Below are 16,303 nucleotides of genomic sequence, written 5' to 3' on the forward strand. Positions count from 1 at the left end.
CCCACAAAAGCTCCGTTCTCTTGGAAGAACGCGTTTGATAAATTCGGCACATTGCTACGAACTCTAACTATAACCTATAAACACACTAGAGAAACAAACTAATACCAATACTAATAACAAAACGGGAATCGGAAAGTTTGTTTATTATATGTAAATATATAGCATAATTTTTTAATAATTATTTATAAATAGATGCTTAGAGATTCACAGTTTAACCTTTAGGTGCATTGTTTTTAAATTATAGCAAACAGGAAATCCGGCGAAACATGCACCATAGAAATGCACCAAAGAAGCTCCCTTAGGGTACAGCAACTTTTTAACATTTAATCAGCAGGTGCAGGATGAATACTGTTTTGGCTTAAAGTGGCACATTTATATAGGCCTAACATCATTGTTCTGAGTTGTCCTTAATTGATATATAAAATAAATAAAATAGTTTATATTTATTCTTTTATATATATACATATATTCATATAAAATATGTACAAACACAGTATTCTGGCAGGCACAGGTGCTCCCTGTGCAAAAGTGTGCAGATGCTCAGGTATCCCAAGTTTTCCTCTTTGTTGGGACCTGTCGTGCACAGGCTGTTCCTCTGCTTTTCTGCCTCCGCTTTCTCCACTCCTTCATGGTCTTCAGTGTTGCATCTGAGAAGCTTGAGTGCGGGGTCTTTTCAGATGCTTCATTAAATACCAGGGATGAGGTGGCATCCCTCTTAACTGGCTCCCTGTGTGGACCTGGCATGCACGAGTACTCCCCTTGTCTTCTGCCTCCACTGTTTCATGGTCTTTTGTGTTGCATGAGAAGCCTGAGTGCAGAGACTGAGCCTTTCAGATGTATCACTGAAGACCAGGGATGTGGGGCATTAAGTTTCTGCTGTCTTGCCTGAGATGAGGTCCTCATTCTCAGGCTCCTCAGATATGGGGAATGAAACCTGCATTATTAGTCATATGGTAGTCATATTTTAATGTCATACATAGCATAACAGAGTGCACAGAGTTTTAAATATTCAGTGATTAAAATTAAGAGATTTAATTTGCATCAAAGAACAAAAGTTAGTCAGCAAGCATTTTCGGTTTTAATCTGTGAACCTTTCTGCATTAATAACACACACACACATACACACACAAACCCTTTAGGCTACTTGGCAAATCATGCGACCTGCTGCAACACATGGGATTTATGCTCATCCAGAGATATTACTCTTTTAGTTAAGGCTAGTTTGAAAACACGTGTTTAATATATGTATATTCAATTCTAAGAAGCTATGCAGTGAATTATTTTAGCACTAGGGGTCACCATTAGAAGCACCATATCAGAAAAGGCTTATCTGGCAAAACGATGTTTGACTTGGCAGTTGAGACTGGACAGATATATAATATAATATAATATAATATAATATAATATAATATAATATAATATAATATAATATAATATAATATAATATTTAAGAAATATCACAGGACCAAGAGTGCTGTTATGAATAAGATGTACTCTGATATTCAACAAGGTCTGACTGTAACTGTGATATTGCTTTAATGTAACAAAAGTCAATATTGGGTAATTTAGACATATTACTCATCTTGAGTAGTGGTGGTAATGTTTTGAATGTATAGAACCCTATATGTTATTAAAATAGCCTATATATATATTTTACATCACTGTTTTCAAAAGGGATGGTTAAAGGGTTAATTCACCCAAAACATTAATTTCTGTCATTAGCCGGCATTCAGATGTAAACACGGAAGCTCTGCAATGCGTTCACTGTGCCAACTGCATATAGACTGACAGGGAAGAGGAAAAATTGTGGAATAAAGTTGTTATTTTTGTTTTATTTTTGTCACTTCATAACATTAAGGTTGAACCACTGTAGTCACATTGACTATTTTAACCATGTCTATACTTCTCTGGACCTTGAAAGTGGTAATTTCAATGCTTTCTATGGGATATAAAAAATATCTCTCAGATTTCATCAAAAATATCTTAATTTGTGTTCTGAAGATGAACGAAGGTCTTACAGGTTTGGAACGGTAAATAGGGTAAATACTTACATAAATTTCATTTTTGGGGGAACTAACCCTTTAAGCGAGCAATTAAATGACAAATAGTTACTTGTCCCCATCTACTGGTGTAATGATGTTACCTGCAGAAATGGTCACTAAACAGGCCAATCACTGTTGAAAACTGTAATTAACTGCTGTAAAATATAGTATAATATATTCAGGGTGCATTAAAGAGCATATAAAAAAAAATCAATACTTATTTAAAGATTTTCAACAATAAGTTGTAAAAGGAAACGGATCACCTGGGGAATTCAAGACCTACAATGTGCAAGTGAAGTTCCTGTTTTCAGATGATAAGCTGATGCCAAAACTGACTCAGGCCATCTTTTGCTGAGTGTCTTAGTGAAAAGGAAACTCTGTTTTCCTTCATTCTCTATTATTTCCTAAATTACAGAGTGTTATCTGTTAATACAATGCATGATGGGGGAAATACATCCCAGAGCATCACTTATCATAAAAGCCAGCAGGAAACCATTCTCACGGACCCTTCAGTGCAGTGGCTTACCAATCATAGCTGTTAGCCTTCTTTTGGACAGCTATTTTTGAACAGACATTCTGAATAGTAATTAGAAAGAGGGATGCTTTGTTGGTGTTCCAGATCCTGAATTTTCCATTTTACACCCCCATGTATATTCCTAATTGAACTTTCCAGACCATACTAAAACAATCATTTTGAGTAAACTATAACTATAATACACTCCTGCCAGTTTCTTATTTTGATTTATTTTATTGTATTAACAATGTTTGACCCCAAACAGAAACGACTAGAATGGATACAAGTCACATTTCAGAAAAGTGCATAAATATTTTGTGGTAAACCTTCAATAATATTTTCTTACTGAGTTTTATTAGGTCAAAGAAATGTATTTTAAAAGAATATGTTAGAAAAATATTCATTACTGAATTACTCCCATTATTTTAGCCCATCTTTGGGATGTCTGGGATCCCAAGCAAACAAATAATGAGTACATTTCAACAAAACATGAGGGTTAACACTTATAAACGTTAGTATAGCCTATAATACCACGTGTAGTGTATGGAAATGTCATGAAACATGAAATATTTCAATGTACATCCATTTAAGAAGATTTCTTAAGATTGAAGTATTGTATTATTATTATTATTATTATTATTATTATTTTATTTTTTTGTAATGGCTTTTTAAAGTAAGCTCTATATATTCTATATCTGTTAATTGACGCTAGAATCGAACACTAAACAGTGGGAGGGACAGAATACAGTAGGCGTAAGCGCGTGCCCACTCCTCGCGCACCAGCGACTTGTCTTGCAGTTCTGTCACTGTCGCGCGCTCTCCAGGACATAGGATAGAGATACAGCTAATGGTTACGCGAATACCGGTTTAGCGGTCACTTTGCGAGCAAAGCTTCAACATTTATTTACAGGTTTATAAAGTACACAAAAGGACGTACGTCTGTAAGAGAGTCTTCATTGTCCTCAGGACGCAGCACCCCAGAACTTCGATTAATAAAATTCAATGCCACTTCTCCAGTAAGGTAAGAAAGTTTACGTTACGCTACCCACAACACAACTGCAATGCAATTTAATACCTTTCATAAATTAGGTAAAGACTACTTTTATTAGCATCTTTGTTCTGAAGTTTTTGTCTACTGAAGTTTCCATCTTCTTCCCTGACCTACTTCTTGAAGTCTGTTTTTGATGTGATTATGTGACTGCTTTTTCTTAGGGTAACTCTTCAGTTCAAACAAACCATATAATTCATGCAAACTAAAGTTGTATAATCAATAATGTTTACTGTAAATGCACACTTCAAAACATTGTAAACTTATATAGGTTGATTTATAGGTAGTTTTCGTTAGCTCACACATTGTTCTTATTGTAAAAATAATGGGTTTCTTGTAATTATGGTGCAATTTAGCTGTTGAAACAAAAATGTCCGTTGACTTTTTTCAGAACAAATCAGGGACAGATGTGATCTTGAGCAGGTGTAGAAAGACTGATGCTCCTTTATCCATCATGTGTTTTTGTCCTCAAAGATGACAAAAAAAATCCATAATATGCATAATAAAACGTGTTATATTTGTAAAGAGTTGTACATATTTTGTATTTAGAGAGTGAATTGAGCTTGATGATTGTCATAATACAAATATCTGAGTCATGGCTGTGTAATGTGAAGGACAATGGTGGAATGACACACTGCCCTAAACATATTTTATCTTTCTTTGAGTCTCTGAGTCATATCAGAGCCATAAAGTTTTTGTTTTGTTTTCACTTTTGTAGTTGATCCAGCAGCATTGCATCCTATTTGAGTTTTGCTTGCTTCCTCACCTGACACAAGCAAACCCCAGCGTCGCAAAACCATAATTGGCAAAAAACACATTAACCCACCCAGGAGATGTTGACCTTGACCTTGGATCTAGTTAATTCCAGACAATTAAAAGGAGTCCACTACTTGTTTCTCCATCCAGACCACAATATCCCATAGAACAGGACAGACTTATGAATAGGAGTGCAGAAAGAATTACTAGTACCTGCCAATGGTTCCACATCTGGAGAGCAGAAACTCTAATTGATTTCCACAGGAGAAACTTTTCACCTTGACAGCAGCATACTAAGGTCCTCATAAAAAAACATCTGCTGTTGATATGATTTCGCTGTTGGGTCATGAGCACTGGGTTGGCAGTGACTCTTTAACTGAAATTCTTCTTGGTTCGGTAGTTCACAGCTGTTTGTGTTATTAGATAATTTATGTGATGATATTAATTGTAAATTATCAGCTAATAAACTAGAATTGATTTCTGTAAAGGAATCTGATATGTAAAAAGAGAATTTAACATTTGAATTTACGTTTTGCAAATCTCTAAAGTGACTTTATATGAGTTCAGCATAAAAAAAAAAAGCATAGAGAAAAGAACATGCGGAGGTCAGTGGTGATGAGATGGGGGTGTTTTGTTAACGGATGAGGACGGTGGGTAATATTTTCACCACATGCTTACATAAGCCTCTCTAACTCATGCTTTTTGCAGGCAGAGGCCAGAGGAGGGCTTTGGATCTGTTGGGTTCTGCTTCCCATCTCTTTATACAATAAAATAAAATAAAAATATTAGCATTGATGGTTCCATGAAGAACCTTTAATATCATGGAACTTTTTCATTACACAAAAGGTTCTTTAGATTTTTAAAATGTTCTTCACACTAAGAAAAAATGGTTCTTTTAAGAACTGTTTACTGAAAGGTTCTTTTGGGGAACCAAATTTCTTTGATGGTATCGCTGTGAAAACCTTCTTTTGGAAACTTTATTCTTTTATCAGTTGTTATTTTTTCAAAGGGTCATATAAAGATGTAAAATAAGTGTCTGATGTCCCCCAGAGTATGTATGTGAATTTTTGCTCAAAATACCCAACAGATCATTTTTCATAGCATGTTAAATTTGTCATTTTTTGAGGGTGAGCAAAAACACTCCATTTTTGTGTGTGTCCCTTTAAATGCAAATGAGCTGCTGCTCTCAAGAAGAGGGCGGAGTTTCAAGAGCTCACGTTAGCAGTGCCGACTACCTCATGCAGACTCACTTAAAATGTTAGAAACTGTTCAGCCTTTTATGTTCAAAACAGAGTTAGACAATTGCATTGCATTTTTGGTAACTCATTTCGCAATTTGTTTACTTTTGTTTTCACATCCCTGTTTATTTTCACTGCAGAACCACCACAGAGTTGTAGAGTCAGTGACAAGATCTGTGATCTTTGCTCCGATCGGAAAGTCGGTGGTATTGGAGAGGCTTGAATCACAGCCGCAGTGCTGGTAGTCATTAGGAGAGGGGAAAGTGATGTTGTTTTGAAGGGCCTGCTTGCACGGAAGAAAAGAAAACAACCCATCTAGGGTGAAATATAAAATCATAGCCGTGTTTGTAAATCTTATACAAGTGTTTAAGTGGAGAACTCTTGAAAAATGATAATGACAGCCAACAGTAAAGCTTATATTTGTGATTATAGTGTTTCAGAACAAGTTTATGATCTTAAATCATTGTATCTGAGGAGTGGTTACAAAAAGTTTCTTATTATATCAGTCAGAGCAAAGTCATTGTTACATAAAAATCCACTCCTTCATATTTGGGATTGACATTTGAAGCGATCGATTCTACCGCTGTTGTCCCGCCGTCTCAGAGTTGTATTTTAAATCAGGTAGACGACAGGGGAAAAATAATAACCCTCCTCATTTTTTCCTTTTGCTTTAGCATTATGGAAAAGGCATATTGGCACCGTGCTGAAGTTTGTCCCATGAGGTCCAATCGGAAAATTCATTGTGGTAAAATATGAGGTCAGGACACACTGTCTTTTATATGTAAGAGACAGAAAAAGATAGATTTGACTATATGCATGTGTATTGTGAGAGTGCGTGTGTGTAGTGTCTAATGATGGGAAATGGTCACTGGATGACAGACCTGTATTTTCTCTCAAGATGTTTCCTTTTGTTTGTTTCTGTTAAACTCCCTGGTGTTCTGCTGAATGAGAGGAGGGGACAGTAGAGACCTGAGGACTCGGATATTGTTATTTATCTTACAGACAATCAATTGTAAACACATTGTACGTTAAATCATAGATCCTCAAACACAAGCACATCCGATGGAAATGGAAGAAAGATTTAGATGGAAATTTAGTTTTGACACAGATTTTGTTGGCAGCACAGGAAATTACCCCTCTGTTTCCTCTTTTCTTCTCTTGTGCCCAGGACATCCTGAGTCCAGCATCTGGCAAATACCTGCCCTCTTTCTCTGTCTCTCCTTCTAACTCTCATCCTGTTATTTCTGCCTTGTTGTCAAATATACATGACCTACACATATCATTAAAGGGTTAGTTCACCCAAAAATGAAAATTCTGTCATTAATTACTCACCCTCATGACGTTCCACACCCGTAAGACCTTCGTTTATCTTCGGAACACAAATTAAGACATTTTTTATAAAATCCGATGGCTCAGTGAGGCCTGCAGATAATTATTAACACTTTCAAACGCCCAGAAAGGTACTAAAGACATAATTAAAACAGTTCATATGACTACAGTGGTTCAACCTTAAAGGGATAGTTCACCCAAAAATGAAAATTTGATGTTTATCTGCTTACCCCCAGAGCATCCAAAATGTAGGTGTAGGTGGGTGAACTATCCCTTTAATGTTGTGAAGCGCAGAGAATACTTTTTGTGTGACAAAAAAACAAAATAACAACTTTATTCAACAATATCTAATCAGTGGTTCGGAGCGTGTATCAAACTGCCAAAGTCACATGATTACTTTTATTCAGCAAGGGTGCATTGAACTTATAAAAAGTGACATTAAAGACATTTATGATGTTACTAAAGATTTATATTTGGAATAAATGCTACTCTTTTGAACTTTCTATTCATCGAAGGATCCTTAAAAAAAGTGTATCACTGTTTTCACAAAAATATTAAGTAGCTAGCACGGCTGTTTTCAACATTGACAATAACTGAGCACCAAATCACATATTAGAATGATTTCTGAAGGATCATGTGACACTGAAAACTGGAGCAATGATGCTGAAAATTCAGCTTTGCCATCACAGGAACAAATTAGATTTTAAAATATATTTAAATAAAAACAACAGTTATTTGAATATTTAATAATATTTCACTTTGTTTACTGTATTACTGATTTATTTATTACATTACCGAGTGCACCTTTAAAGTTTACATTCCATTCAGAGTTTTGAAAATGCATTATGTCAAGGGACACTTTAACATTTGAGAAACCTCTGGATTGGGGTTAAAATAATATTGTCTTCATTGTCATGGGAGTGAGAGGAGAAGGAGGAGAATCTAGAAGCATTTCTTTGGAGTCATTTTAGGGGCAGACAGAGAGTGATGCGTTTCTTTTCCTCTGGTGAAAACCTTTTTACTCTCAAATGCTCAGATTCAGAAACATCTGGTTATTTTTTCAGCTGTAAAAAAGGTGATAAAAAGATGGTTTCAATAAGCAGCAGGCTTCCTCCTCACTCTCCAGAAGGGCTCTGCAGCGATGGCCAGTTGAGTAAATCAGAAAGCTTTAGGAGGAATGTACTGGCAGCGAGTGGACTTCCTCTTGGGAGATGAATGATGGCAAATGGGTGATGCAGTGATATTGTGTGGTACCAAATCCCTGAATTGCCTCATTCAAAGCATTATCCTCTACATTCTGTCAAAAGCTAAGAGAGAAATAGCAGATCTTTAAGCTGGCAAACAGAAAAAATATTTTAGCATTGCTTTACAAAGATATTTTGTTGGAAAAATACGAGGGCTTTGGTTTCATCATGCACCTGGATTCTGTCCTAATGCTTTTTCTGAGTGCTGCACTCCTTTTTGCACTTAGGGGAGGCTTGGCGTTGTATGTCACACTCGATTGAATGGATCCAGGTCTGGTCCAAATCTCTGAAAATGCAATAAATAAAATTGCGAAAAATATGAATAAATATAAATGTAAAGATAAGTACATGAATTTATTCATGACAGCATTAGCTTTATCATCAACCTGCTGCAATTTGTCCATCTGTCTCCTCATTCTTCTGATCCAAATGTTTGCTATTCTGTCCCATAAATAAATGGGCCTCTAAAGGTAAATTCCTGTGTGGGACAGCTTTACTATACCCAGGACATGCAGTACTGCCCAGACCCGTACAATAAAACAACACAGAGAAGGGGAAAAATAGCATACATATGAAAAGTTCCTTAACTGCGGAGAATGAGCTTGAGTCCATATTAGTGTTTGCAAATAAATTTGCCAGCCAACAGCGTGTTGATTTAGACCAGATGCAGGGGAGGTTGGAGTCTGTTATCTCACTTCACTCTTGTGGCAGTTCATTAACCAAACTAAAGCAAAAAGAAATGGCGATCCTCTAAACAAAGTGAGAGGACTTTAGTGTACTGCTGATATATGATGCCTCCTCTCTCACGGAGATGATGAGGACTGTCTGAACAGCTGTCAACTGAGCAGCGAACAGCTAATTATAATTAAATAAATGAAATGAATTGTAACCAAGCTACATTTTCTTCCTGAATAGTGAAGCTAAAGAGGTTTTCTCTGCATGGACGCATGTTTTGTCTAAAAGACTAAATGATATTTAATGTAAAAAATTATATGACCGATAAGTCATAATTTAACGCATCAAAATAATTTAAGCAATTTCAACTTTCTTACAAGTTAGCTATACAAGATTCAGTTCAAATTGTTTAAAGTCAGTTTAATTTCAGTTATTTAAGCCAATTTGATTATACTTAAAAATTTAAGCAACTGAACTTAATTTTTTAAATTGACATACATTACAGTCCAAAAGTTTGGAACCACTAAGATTTTTAATGTTTTTAAAAGAAGTTTCGTCTGCTCACCAAGGCTACATTTATTTAATTAAAAATACAGTAAAAAACAGTAATATTGTGAAATATTATTACAATTTAAAATAACTGTGTACTATTTAAATATATTTGACAAAGTAATTTATTCCTGTGATGCAAAGCTGAATTTTCAGCATCGTTACTCCAGTCTTCAGTGTCACATGATCCTTCAGAAATCATTCTAATATGCTGATTTGCTGCTCAATAAACATTTATGATTATTTTCAATGTTGAAAACAGTTGTGTACTTTTTTTTCAGGATTCCTTGATGAATAGAAAGTTCAAAAGAACAGCATTTATCTGAAATACAAAGCTTCTGAATTTTTATTTTTATTTTTTTGAAAAGAAATTAAAGAAATGAATACTTGTATTCAGCAAGGATGCATTAAATCAATCAAAAGTGGCAGTAAAGACATTTATAATGTTACAAAAGATTAGATTTCAGATAAACACTGTTCTTTTGAACTTTCTATTCATCAAATAATCCTGAATAAAAATATTGTACACAAATATTTTGTACAATTGTACACATTAAATGTTTCTTGAGCAGCAGATCAGCATATTAGAATGATTTCTGAAGGATCATGTGACACTGAAGACTGGAGTAATGATGCTGAAAATTCAGCTTTGCCATCACAGGAATAAATTACTTTGTGAAATATATTCAGATAGAAAACAGTTATTTTAAATTGTAATAATATTTCACAATATTACTGTTTTTTACTGTATTTTTAATTAAATAAATGTAGCCTTGGTGAGCAGACGAAACTTCTTTTAAAAACATTAAAAATCTTAGTGGTTCCAAACTTTTGGACTGTACTGTATTTGGAATTTTTTTTGCAGCCTTGTTAGATGGACCATACTGTTGTTGTTTTTTATCTACCTGTATTGGAAACAAATAATATCAAGATTTATTTCTTCCATTGTAATATCCAGATTTGAATATTAAAATATTTTTTATTTTTTATTTTATATCAAAATTCACTGTACTGTTTTTTTAATGCCAGATTTCAAAATGGTTTCCAACGGTCATGAAAAACCTGGAAATATCAAGGAATTTTAAAATCTGAAAAGCTGAAATTCAAATTAAATGATATTGATAACCAAAATAATCTAAAATGTGACCCTGGACCACAAAACCAGTCGTAAGTCGCAGAGGTAGCAATAACTGAGCACCAAATCACATATATTTGTAGCAATAGCCAACAATACACTTATGGGTCAAATTATTTTTCTTTTATGCCAAAAATCATTAGGATATCAAGTAAAGGTCATGTTCCGTGAAGATATTTTGTAAATTTCCTATCATAAATATATATATAAAAAAATTGTTAGTGGATATGCATTGCTAAGGACTTCATTTGGACAACTTTAAAGGTGATTTTCTCAATATTTTGATTTTTTTCACACCCTCAGATTTTCAGATTTCCTAACAAACCATACATCATTGGAAAGATTATTTATTCAAAACAATTGACCCTTATGACTGGTTTTGTGGTCCATGGGGGTCACATATATTTAAATTTGTAAATAATAATAAAAAAAAAAAATTAAATCTCTATAAAATGATTTTAAAAAAATCTCTAAGGATGAGTAATTTTTGGGAACCCTTTCTGAAGTACTACTAATCACCTGTTTTCATGTTTTCTATTGTAAATTTCACATTTTGATGTATGATGTCACTTTAAAAATCTAGATTCGAGCTCATATTTCTTTAGGTCCTATTATTTCACTGCACAGTTCCACAGTTGTTACGTTTGATGGTGCTGACAGAAGTTCTTTCAGGAAAATATCCCTCACTGAGAGGTTGCTCAGCTGACTCCACAGCTGTGATTCTAGGTCTCCAGCCTGGAATGATGTTCCTTTGGGTCCTATTGGGACCGCGGCACTCTTTTTCTCCTCCTTTCTCTCTCTCTCGCATGTGTTCTGACAGTACGCCCAGACTGAGGGCCTCACACACATACACAAGCCAGCTCTGCACTCATGGAAATCTGCAATCAATTTAGCCAGCAGAGGAGGGGGCGTTATACTAGAGACCCCCCATTTTAAGAGAGCTGTGTATATAGGCATACGTGCACGTGGAGATCGAGTATGCTCATGTAGGCTTGTGACGACTGGCCTGGCTGTTTCTTTACACACATACACATTTGTTCAGCATTTCCTCTCTATGGATGACATACTGCATGCTTTGTTGTACTGACAGGGGAAACGCAGCTCATCTCTGTGCTGCAGTCTACTGGCCAATCATTCATGAATATGTGATTGACATGCCAGCACAGCTGGAGCTAAAATTAAACTTAATCTTCTCCCTATCAGTCTTTTGGCCTAACAATCATTGTGACAGAAATTTCAGAGAGCAATTAACTAAACTGGGTCACAGTCCCAAGTGCAATAAGCAAAAAATTATAAGAGCCTAGACTTTTAGGGTATCCAGCTTTCCTTTTATCCCTGTAATGGAAGAATAGTGTCCATGCTTGTTTATGCTGTGTGTATTGGAAAAACAAGGAGGATAAATCATGTTGAAGCAACGGTCATGATGTCATGTTTGGCTGTGTCACTGAAATTAAGAGGGTAACCTCACCTCTCCCGTTGGGAAGAAACAAAAACTGAAAAACATACTTGTAATTCCTCTCAAAGCCTCTTTCTTAAACAAAAGCAGTTTACAGAACTTAAAATCTCAGACCATCCTCTGTGATCTCATTTATTATATGAGTTTCTCATGCCTTTTCATTTGTTTAGATTGAGAATGCTCACATATTTTAATACTAAAACTCCTTGGAGTTCATGGTGTTTTGATGAAGAACTAACAAACAAGCCCTTCTGTATATTTCACAGTATATTTTGCATTGATTTGAGGTGAGGGATTATACAAAACAACCCAATCTGGGTTAAATATGGACAAACCCAGCATTTGGGTTGTTTTGACCCAACAGTTGGGTCAAATGTTTATCCAACCTGCTGGACAGTTTTATTTAATTCAACTATTGTTTAAAAAATTACTATATGGCTAGCTTAAAATGTACCCAAAATAGGTTTGAATTTAAAGGTGCCCTAGAACTTTTTTTAAAAAGATGTAATATAAGTCTAAGGTGTCCCCTGAATGTGTCTGTGAAGTTTCAGCTCAAAATACCCCATAGATTTGTTTTAATTCATTTTTTTAACTGCCTATTTTGTGGCATCATTATAAATGAGCCGATTCAGGGCTACTGGCCCTTTAATTCTCGTGTTCCACGCCCACGGAGCTCGCGCTTGCCTTGAACAGTGCATAAACAAAGTTTACACAGCTAATATAACCCTCAAATGGATCTTTACAAAGTGTTCGTCATGCATGCGGCATGCATGCGTCGGATTATGTGAGTATTGTATACTGTTATATTGTTTACATTTGATTCTGAATGAATTTGAGGCTGTGCTCCGTGGCTAACGGCTAATGCTACACTGTTGGAGAGATTTATAAAGAATGAAGTTGTGTTTATGAATTATACAGACTGCAAGTGTTTAAAAATGAAAATAGTGACGGCTCTTGTCTCCGTGAATACAGTAAGAAACGATGGTAACTTTAACCACATTTAACAGTACATTAGCAACATGCTAACGAAACATTTAGAAAGACAATTTACAAATATCACTAAAAATATCATGATATCATGGATCATGTCAGTTATTATTGCTCCATCTGCCATTTTTCGCTATTGTTCTTGCTTGCTTACCTAGTCTGTCGATTCACCTGTTTAGCTCAAGACGTTACTGCCTGCCCTTGTCTAATGCCTTTTATAATGTTGGGACCATGGGCTGGCATATGCAAATATTGGGGCGTACACCCCGACTGTTACGTAACAGTCGGTGTTATGTTGAGATTCGCCTGTTCTTCAGAGGTCTTTTAAACAAATGAGATTTATATAAGAAGGAGGAAACAATGGAGTTTGAGACTCACTGTATGTCATTTCCATGTACTGAACTTTTGTTATTTGACTATGCCAAGATAAATTCAATTTTTCATTCGAGGGCACCTTTAAAAATTCAGACACATAATTACTAGAGGCAACAGTCATGATCAAAAGGTGAACATTTATTAATAAGCAATTTAATAAATGTTTATTATTTAATTATTATTTATTAAACATATAAATAAATGTTCATTTCAAACCTATTTTGGGTTAATTTTAAGTAAGCAATATAGTCATTTTTAAACAATAGTTGAGTTAAATAAATCTACCCAGCAGGTCGGATCAAAAATGTAACATTAGGGTCAAAACAACCCAATTGCTGCGTTTGTCCATTTTAACCCAACTTGGGTTATTTTTAACCCAGCATTTTGTATGGAAAGGCGAATATTTACATGTATGCATTAAGCAGACACTTTTATCCAAATCGGCTTGCAATAGGGGAAAATAAAATCAACATTGTCACAGTGCCAACAATATTCATAGTGTGCAATGTCAGGTTTCATTAGAAAGCTAGACTAGGAAACAAATAAACTGAAAATTATGATCAATCCTTTTTTAAAGGTTCAAAACGAGTAATGAGTTCATAGTGAAGTGGCTCTGGAACAATGATTCTGCAGTTATGAACAGGTTAAATGACTCACTCACAGTTGGCATCTGTCTTGATATTTGTGGGTGGACATCTCTGACCACACTGGAGGCAGAGGGGAGAGGAGGAGTAGAGGAAGAAGTGAGTAGTAGGAAGAGGTAAGCTAGGAAGCATTTCCGGTGAGATAAGGATGTAAAGAGTCACGCTGCAGTGTTAATCAACATTCCATTGAAATTATTATCAATTTCCTGTTCAGAAAAAGCATTCGTAACAGGAATAAATACTCCAGATGTCATAGTTTTGAGTCATGGAGGTGGATGTTTCATTTTCATTTTTATTTTTTTTTTTAAACAAGAAATCTACAGGCAATAATAACAGTTATAGTTAATTAAATGACTTTCAAATTCGAAATTAACATTACAATTAAATTTAAAACAAAAAGACTAGTTTTTTTCTGCGTTGGTTTTTGCCTCTACATGTTCTGGGCCATATAAATTATGGTCCATGTAATTATGGTGGTGCTTGGTCATGTCTTTTTAAAGAGTGCAAACCTCAGAAGTGCCCATCTCTTTAACTTCTCTGCCTCTGAGGGTTTGGTTTAGCATTGCGACAATCACCATGGTTTCTGAACACGAGTGTGTGCTTTTATGTGAATATAATTTGATTTTTTTGTGGTTGTGTGCACCTATACGTGAAAAACATAATATAAAAACCCTGTATTTTTATATAAATGTGTTTTGTTTGTTTGGCCACCACGTGCCTTAGGCCCCAGTAAAGCCACAGTCATGTATTCTGTGGTTATATGGTCTACAATGTCTAGCAGGAACCAGCTGTCAAACTGTGAGGTCCCCCACAAGGCCTCAGGACCTCTCGGCTCCATGCCTTTAAATGGCAGAAAACTTAACACCACTTAAAACACTCAGGCTGAAATATCACTACAGACAAAGCCAAAAATAAAGCTTCATCTGTCCATTTTTGGTCGTACTGACCTGGCTTGCCTTTTATCACAAAACACACCCTGATGAGAAACTTTTTTCTGTTTATAGAGTACTGTTGTCTTTCCTGACTCTTAAAAATATACATCAGTATGACCGCAACACAACTGTTGTGATGACAGCGGCCTTATTGTTGTGTCTGTGCGACTGTAGTTTCCTCCAGGCGTGAGGTCATGCAGATATAGCGGGTATGACATAAGCCAGCTGGGCAATACCCTCAGAATTAGAATCGGTTACCGCTCACCAACACAAACACACAAGGTCAAGTTTGCCTCGGAGATACATGAAGCCGATGCAGGGGTGTGGTCTCTGATGGATATCTGGAATCAGTTCTCTTTGATGTGTGCCAGGTCGGTTTCTGCGGTCCGTGCGAGCGTGGAAGAGTGGTGTCTGACCCTAAAGAGATGGCGAGTGTTAAGAGAGAGAGCGATAAAGAAGGAAGGGCCCCCACATATCCTGTTTTTCTCTTTTTAGAGAAGCTACAGACCGGCCACAGAGCAGAGCATGACATAAGCTTCTGTTCCACAGCCAAACCCAACGAAGCCAGACACTGTCAGTCTCACTGAATCCTAGAGCTAGATCTGAAACAGAGTATTAATTGAACGGATGTTCATATACTCACCCCCATGTCAGTTAAACCAGCTGACTTTCTTCTGTGAAGCACAAAAGGAGGAAAGTTGAGGAAAGTTCATACAATTAAAGTGGGACTAGTATAATTTATTAATAAATCATTCAGGGGGTGCGTTTCCCGAAAGCATCGTCGTAAGTCCCATTGAACTCTATTGGTAATGACGGAACTTGTAAACATAGTTTGCTTTGGGAGACACACACCAGATTAATTGACAATCATTCATTGATTCATTGAAAAAATCTAACACAAATGATTCAAGACAGAAAACAACTTAAATTTGGGTCTGTTCCTCACACAAAGTTAAGACCCTCAAATATGATGGTCCCCTTGTAAAAGATTACCTTTCTAAAATATATATGTTTTATAGCATTTATGCTGTGCGTTGTACTAAAAAATAAATGCATATATATATATATATATATATATATATATATATATATATATATAATGGTTATTTTAAAATAATTTAGATAATTTGACCCTCTGTTATTGTTCATTTGGGGGTCACACTTTTGTTGTTTACGGTCAAAAGTTAAACTTTTTTTTCTTCAGTAAAATCAATGTAATATATTTTTGTTCAATAATATTTTTTTCTTTTGTATTTTGAGAGAATTTCATGGCATTAATTAATATTTGTGCAATAACTATGATCAATTTTTTCTCATTGAAAATAATAAAGAAATTCAAATTTTTGATTACTTTTTAATTATAGCTGTATTTCATGTTA

At 35.4% G+C, this 16,303-nt stretch overlaps 1 protein-coding gene across 1 annotated transcript in view; it reads left to right on the forward strand.

The window, feature by feature from the left end:
• Positions 1-3,331: 3,331 nt before the first annotated feature.
• The window catches only part of pear1 (platelet endothelial aggregation receptor 1), a 50,874-nt gene continuing 37,902 nt past the window's right edge, over positions 3,332-16,303 (forward strand). Inside the window, exon 1 of the mRNA XM_048153783.1 lies at positions 3,332-3,577. The gene's annotated coding sequence lies outside the window, so the exon portion shown is untranslated. The remainder of the gene's footprint in view (positions 3,578-16,303) is intronic.

This window comes from Megalobrama amblycephala, linkage group LG13 (genome assembly GCF_018812025.1).
Source record: "Megalobrama amblycephala isolate DHTTF-2021 linkage group LG13, ASM1881202v1, whole genome shotgun sequence".
NCBI lineage: Eukaryota > Metazoa > Chordata > Actinopteri > Cypriniformes > Xenocyprididae > Megalobrama > Megalobrama amblycephala.